General features: G+C 30.8%; 1 non-coding gene across 1 annotated transcript; it reads left to right on the top strand.

Annotated features, from left to right (window-relative positions):
- The first annotated feature begins 1,757 nt into the window (after nucleotides 1-1,757).
- LOC139878939 (small nucleolar RNA R71) lies at nucleotides 1,758-1,864 on the top strand. The gene has a single exon (XR_011769800.1). It is a non-coding gene; the product is annotated as a small nucleolar RNA R71 (small nucleolar RNA).
- The last annotated feature ends 5,464 nt before the right edge of the window (nucleotides 1,865-7,328 follow it).

Here is a 7,328-nt window from a genome sequence, read left to right as displayed (position 1 = left end):
GGCCTACTTACATTACTGTTATACTTAAACTATAGCTCACCAACCGTTGTGTTGACATTTTAAGCATGTATTTCTCAGGTGCGTAAGGTTTACTTCCGCTGTGTACTTGTTGTGCTGTAGACACCCGCTGCTTAGAGTTGACAACGCATGAACTACTTTACTTTGCATTCAAACTTTCGTACTTTTGAACTATGACTTGTAACGACCGTTGTGGTCACATACAATTATTATTTGCTTCTACTTAGTGAAGCCTGCTTTTGGATTGTAAAACATTCGATGTTGGTTTAGACATCACTTTATTATTGAATGCAAGCTCTTTTGAAAACGCATGTAGTACTTGACCTTGTAATGATCCTGTTGTTGATGATTCGTATATGATGGTTTGTACGGGGCATCACACCTCTTCTATGTCAATAATAATAAATTCGACTAAAAAGGTTAAATTATCCACTTGAACGGGTAGGTTGTCAGCAATTCCAACTAGGTGCTTAATGGTTTGATCAAAGAGTCGAACACTCATTTCTATTGGACTTAACTCACCTACTCCTAATCTCTTATATAACGAAAGAGGCATAACACTCACACTTGCACCTGAATCTGCTAGTGCATCATACATGACATAATCACTAAGTAGACAAGGAACAATAAATTCACCCGGATCACCCAACCTGGGTGGAAGTTTTGGTGGAACTGTCTTCATCGGGTTTACTTTTACGGTTTTTGTTTCTTACACTTTCTTATTCTTCTTCTGCTTTCCAGAGGCAATACAAATTTTATTACCTATTACTTTCTCATACTTAACTCCTTTTCTTGGAAACGGGATGGGTGGTCTGTATGGTGCCACCACTGGCTTTACATATTCGGGTGGTGGTGTTGTAACTTCTTCATTGTTACTCACATCTAAAACATTTCCATCTTCTGGTGCTGGTTTTTCAGAATTCGTTGACACCATATTAACATTCACATTCCCAGGATTTACTTCAGTATCACTCGGTAGCTTTGTTTGTTCCCTCTCAGTCATCATGCTAGCAAGAGTACCTACGTGTTTTTCTAGATTCAAAATGGAAGCTTGCTGAGTTCTAAATGACTGATCAAACCTCTCATTCGTTTGGGTTTGAGTTGCAATAAATTGTGGTTGAGATTCAACTAGCTTTTGTACCATTTCTTCCAGATTTGACTTTTTCTCTTCGGTTTGTTGTGGTGGTTTATACAAGTTAGGTCTTTGTTGATAGAAAGTGTTATTTTGAGTTGGTTGGTTATTCGGACCTTGTTGGTTGTACGAGTTATTGTTGGGACCATTTGGATTGTAAAGAATGTTTTGATTTCGATTGAAGTTTGGCCTTGGTGGTTGATAATTATTTCCCGGCCTTTGGTTCATGTAGGAAACATTCTCTCTTTGTTCCATTATTTGTTCAATGTGACAATCTTTCATTAAGTGTGGTCCACCGCATTGCTCACAACTGATTCGTATTGCGTGAATATCTTTATTCATCTTTTCCATTCGTCTTTTGAAAGCATCTATTTTTGCGAAAACGGAATCAAAGTCTTGGCTATAATTGGTTCTAGCCGCTTTAGATGAACGAAAAATATCTTTTTCCTGGTGCCACTCATGCGAGTGGGAGGCAGTGTTATCAATTATCTTGTGAGCTTCAGTTGTGGTTTTCTTCATAATAGAACCATCAACTGTTGTGTCGATGTCTTTTCGTGTGATGACATTGACGCCTTTATAGAAGATTTGCACTATTTGAAAAGTATCTAAACCGTGTTGAGGACATCCTCTCAACATCCTTCCGAATCTTGTCCATGCCTCATATAACGTTTCATTTGGCTTTTGCATGAATGTGGCAATTTCTCCTTGAAGTCTCACGGTTTTAGATGCCAGAAAGAATCATTTAAGAAATTTCTCAACTAAAACATCCCATGTGTCAATCGCCCCTTCAAGTAATAATTCTAACCAATCTTTGGCTTCTCCCTTTAAAGTCCAGGGGAATAACATAAGATAAATAGTTTCATCCTCAACTTCTCAGATTTTAAATATATTACAAATCCTATTAAAAGTTCGAAGATGTTCGTTTGGATCTTCTTTTACTGTACCAACGAATTGGCATTGATTAGTGACCATGTGTAGGATATGTCCTTTGATTTCAAAATCTGGCGCATTAACATCTGGCTTAATAATGACGTGACCTTGGCCCGTGCGTGTGGCTCTCATTCGGTCTTCTATACTTTGATGTTCCATTTCTGCCATATTTGAATTTGTTGAATCCGAATCACTTGAAGATTCTAATTTAATGGTTTGTGGTTCAGGAAGAATGATTAGTGGTTCAGGATCTTGGAATTATCCTTGAATATCCTCCGGGTTCTAAATTGTGAAGTCGGGTTCAAAAAATGGATTATCGAAAATTTGAGTTGGAGTACTTGTTCGACTAGATGATGATTCTAAAGAAAAATTAACGGCGATAATATTGGCTAGATGTCTTGATCGGGTTACAGGTGGTGAACGTATGAAAGGTGGTGAACGTTTTTCTCGGTGTATTCACTGAAAATCCTATTAGTTATAAATATAAAAATTATATAAGTTATCAAATTAATAGACTTTTTCTAATTTTGCCCACGTTTCGAATAGCCAATAGATGCAGCAGGTAGCCAGGACCCTTTAAATCGAAAGCCCACAACTCGCCACTAACAAATCCAACTATTACTACGAACCAAAAAATTTTGGATGTCTATCAATTTAATCGTTTTTTATAATTTTTCTTCAAAATTTAAAGAAAATAACGAAAATTCTATGTCCTAAAAACTAGAGCGTAGAAATGAAAAAGAAAAAGCGCGTCGAAAAACGTCGAAAAATAAATATAAGAAAGAAAAACGTCGAAACTTAAAAGTCTAAAAACTAAAAACTAAAAATTGCGTGTAAAGGTATTAAACTTAAATGCAATTCTATACGGAAAAACGGAAATTACTTAAAAAGGCACTAAAATCTAAAAACTGCATCGCAAAATTCTAAAGCGCCTAAATCTTAATATAAAGAAAAAGCACTTAAGGGATTTTACGGCAAAACCTAAAAATCTAGAAATATAAAATAACTACGGCAAAATACTAAGTTTAAAACTAATTTCGAATGAAAAATATACAAATTACGATTAAACGATAAAAATACAAATTATAACTAAAATGATAAAATACAAATTTTATAAAAATATTATTTTTATATTATATTTTATAAAAGTACTAAATTTATATAATTGATAAAACTAATTAAAACTTAAAATACAAAATTAATTAAAACTAAAACTAATTATTATTAAATTAAAACCCTAATCCTAATTAATAATAATTAAATTATAACCCTAATACAGCATTAAATGGCGTACGAGGTCAGGTCTGTCAGACCAACTCATGCGATCGCATGAGTTTTGGTCATCTGAGCCATGCAGTTGCATGGAATGTAGATTCAAAATGTTTATGCAGGTTCAAATTTGCAGGCTCAAATCATTTTTTTATTATTATTATTTTTTTATATATGTATTTAATTTATAAAATTTATAAAATTAATATATAAGTATTATTTAGAATTATATTTTTAAGAACTTAATAAAAATACTTTTATACTTTATATAAAATATATAAAATATATATATATATATATATATATATATATATATATATATATATATATATATATATATATATATATATATATATATATATATATATTTTAAAATTTAATATATATTTTTACAAAAATAGATTAAAACTTAATAATTATTTTTTTATATAGCGTTTTCCTTCAGCGTTAGCTCCCCGGCAGCGGCGCCAAAAACTGGATGTGTGCAGCGGAGGTGTACAAAATACTATTATTGTTTACTACAAAATACGACGAAATATTACACAAGTTTTATTAATTTACGGATGGAATATACCTAAACCTTGCTACAACACTATAGACAGTGTACCTAATCGTAGAGTAGTGTAGTTTTTAGTAAGTCCGGTTCGTTCCATAGAGAGCTGGTTGATTACGTACTATATTTTTAACAACTATATTTATACAAAATATATATAATTACATATAAGTGTTTATTATATAAAAGGGGGGGTTTTTACCGTTTAATGACTGGTTTGTCGATTTTATATTTTTAAGCATAAATAATAATGATAATAAATAAAGTGCGTAAAATAAATAACAATATAAAAATGACGATAAATAAAATTGCGAATAATAAAATGACAATAATTAAAAGTACGATGAGAAATACAATAAAAGAATTATGCTTATTTAAACTTCCGTTATCATGATGTTTGACGTTTTGATTTTAATTTATTACTCTGGGTCAATTGTCCTTTGTCCTGGCTTATTTGATACCAATCTGGGTTTTACCCATAATAGTCTATCAATCATAATTATAAAATGCTTGTCAAATTAACCTTATTCCCGAAGTCAAATATTCCAACTAATTAGGGATTCGAACTGTAACAAGGTTTTAATACTTTGTTAATAATTACACCAGGTTATCGACTGCGTGTAATCCAAGGTTTTAATACTTTGTTAACAATTATACCAATTATCCTTGTATGTAATCCACCCCTGTTTTAATTAGTCCATGATACATTAATTTATTCACTTGGCCATAATGAATAATCAATTGCCCAATCCAATTGATTAATTAAATGATTGTAAACGATGTCGTATATGTGACGACCCGGAAGTTTCCGACCAAATTTAAACTTAATTTTATATGGTTTCAACAAGATAAGCAAAGTCTATTAAACTGAGTCTCAAAATTTTGAACTGTTTCATATATGAATTTGACTTTCGACCGTCCTCGACGATTCACGAACAATTAATTGTAAATAGATATTTGTGTATGTATATATAAATAATAATTCAAAATATAATTTGGAGTATTATATGTTGTTGTTATTAAAAATTAATAAAATAAAAATAGGATATTATTGATGTTAAAGTAGAGGGGTACGAAATAGTTATATTTTTATTGCAAAATGCTATTAAATATGATACAATTTTACATAAGTTATTTATTTATTTATAAAGTGGATATACCTAAACCTTGCTACAACACTTATAGGCAGTGTACCTAATCGTACAGTAGTGTAGTTTTTAGTAAGTCCGGTTCATTCCACAGGGAGCTAGCCAAGTTTAACGCTATATTTTTAAACTATATTTATGTATATATATATATATATATATATATATATATATATATATATATATATATATATATATATATATATATATATAAGTCGTGTTATTATTATTATTATTATAAAAAGGGGGGTTTTACCGTTTAATGACCGGTTTGTCGATTTTAAAACTTAAGTCACAATTAAAACGTAAAGTAAAGTATTAAATATACAAATAACTTAATTTAAAGCGTAAAGTAAATAACGATAATAAAAGTGCAAAAATTTAAAGTGCGATAAATAAAATGACGATAAATAAAATTGCGATAATTAAAAATGCGATAAGATATAAAATAAAGGAATTATGCTTATTTAAACTTCCGTACTCATGATGTTCGACGTGTTGATTTTAGTTTATTACCATGGGTTAATTGTCCTTTGTCCTGGATTATTCGATATGTCCATACAGTTTTGTCCATAATAGTCCATCAGTCATAAATATAAAGTGCGAGAGTCTTTGTCAAATTATCCTTATACCCGAAGTCAAATATTCCAACTAATTGGAGATTCGAACTGTAACAAGGTCTTAATACTTGGTTTAATGAATACACCAGGTTATCGACTGCGTGTAAACCTAGGTTTTACTACTTTGTTAACAATTACACCAATTACCCTTGAATGTAATCTACCCCTGTTTCAACGAGTCTATTGACTATTAATCCATTCCCGTGTCTGGTAAAATGAACAATTATTGGTATGTATAGATATCCCGCCCACCTTACCCGATTAAGTGTATGTGGTTATTTATAGATACGTCGATTTGTAACCTTTAATATTAAATTAATGAGGTATCATTTAGTTAATATAAAATCCATTAATAGCCCATAGTCTAATTTCCACAAGTGTCGTTCTTTTGTCCAAACCCCAATTATAGTCCAAAGCCCAATTACCCAGTCTTTAATATTTAGCCCAACATCACGATTACTTCGATTTAAATAAGCATAATAATAACTTAGATACGAGACATTAATATAAAAAGGTTGAACATAACTTACAATGAGTATTAATAGCTTAGCGTTACACGGACAGAATTTTGACTTATAAACTTAAAACATTCGCTAACATAACCTTAATATTATTAATCTTAAATTAAAATTAAAATTATAAATATATATATATATATATATATATATATATATATATATATATATATATATATATATATATTTATATTTACGTATATAGAAAAGAAAGAAAAGGGGTAATGAATCGATCAGAATGTGCGGCCTTTTATAGGCCTACGTTTCACTGTTGAGCTCCACGAGTGCGGAGGTTTTCTTCATCAAAGCTCCGCGAGTGCGGAGGTCTGGAATCCAGCTCATAGATCAAATTCAAAACGTGGGCTGCGTATAATTATAATATATAATAATATATATAATTAATTATATATTATATTATATTCTTGTGCATAGTTGACTTGTAATTTTTGGTCCGTTGCGTCGCACGCTGAAAGTTGGTTCATGTCTTGGTTCCGGATTTTTGAACGCCTTTTCGTACAATTTAATATCTTGTACTTTGTGTTTCACGGCTTGTACTCTTGTAATTTTTAGACGTTTCTCATCAATAATTTGAACCAATTGGATTGTACTTTGTACTTTTTAGCTTTTTGATCATTTGCGTCTTCAATTCGTCGAATCTGTCTTTTGTCTTCACCTTTTATTATTTAAACGAATATCACTTGTAAATAGAACAATTGCAACTAAAAGCTTGTTTTTCTTGAAGGATAATGCTATGAAATATGTGTTCATTTTTGGCATTATCAAATATTCCCACACTTGATCGTTGCTTGTCCTCAAGCAATATAGTCATGAAATAAAAATACTAGAATCACTTCTTTATTCTTCACACTTTGTACATCAGTGATTTCTATACGGTGGTATGAACAATGGTAGTAACATTGTTGTTTACAGTCCCACATGACTATGAAAATTTAGATCCTTAAGGAAATTGGATCTTTATGAAAACATTTGATCTTTTTGAAAATTCAATCTAGATTTTAACCTAGACAAGTTTTTCAGAATAACCCTTCACCGGTGTTTGCAAATTGTTTTTGTGGGTTTTGTGGGTTTCAGATTTGAAACTTTTAGCTCAAAACTTGCGGTTTTGTGTCACCCACTTGCTAACCT

The sequence above is a fragment of the Rutidosis leptorrhynchoides genome, chromosome 11 (genome assembly GCF_046630445.1).
Source record: "Rutidosis leptorrhynchoides isolate AG116_Rl617_1_P2 chromosome 11, CSIRO_AGI_Rlap_v1, whole genome shotgun sequence".
Taxonomy (NCBI): domain Eukaryota; kingdom Viridiplantae; phylum Streptophyta; class Magnoliopsida; order Asterales; family Asteraceae; genus Rutidosis; species Rutidosis leptorrhynchoides.
This window is presented reverse-complemented; position numbering and strand designations above follow the sequence as displayed.